Genomic DNA, 262 nt, shown 5'->3' with positions numbered 1-262 from the left:
ATAGATAAAGCCTTTAGATTTTACTTAATAGTATTAAATATTATTAAAAAACCAGCCTGATACATACATAATGAAAATTAAAGAATAAAACTGTACAAAAGATTTCAGTGTAATGTTGTCAACCTCAGCCTGTTACTAGTGTCAACATGTTAGTTGTTACTTGTTAAGTTGTTACCAGTTACCACTTACAGGTATTTTTTCATGTTTCAGTTTGCTTAGTTATTTTTACACAGTTAATTTTATGCTTCACCTTCCCTTCATG

Source organism: Hyalella azteca, unplaced genomic scaffold, assembly GCF_000764305.2.
Source record: "Hyalella azteca isolate HAZT.00-mixed unplaced genomic scaffold, Hazt_2.0.2 contig14006, whole genome shotgun sequence".
Taxonomy (NCBI): Eukaryota; Metazoa; Arthropoda; class Malacostraca; order Amphipoda; family Hyalellidae; genus Hyalella; species Hyalella azteca.
Note: the sequence above shows the minus strand (reverse complement) of the source record.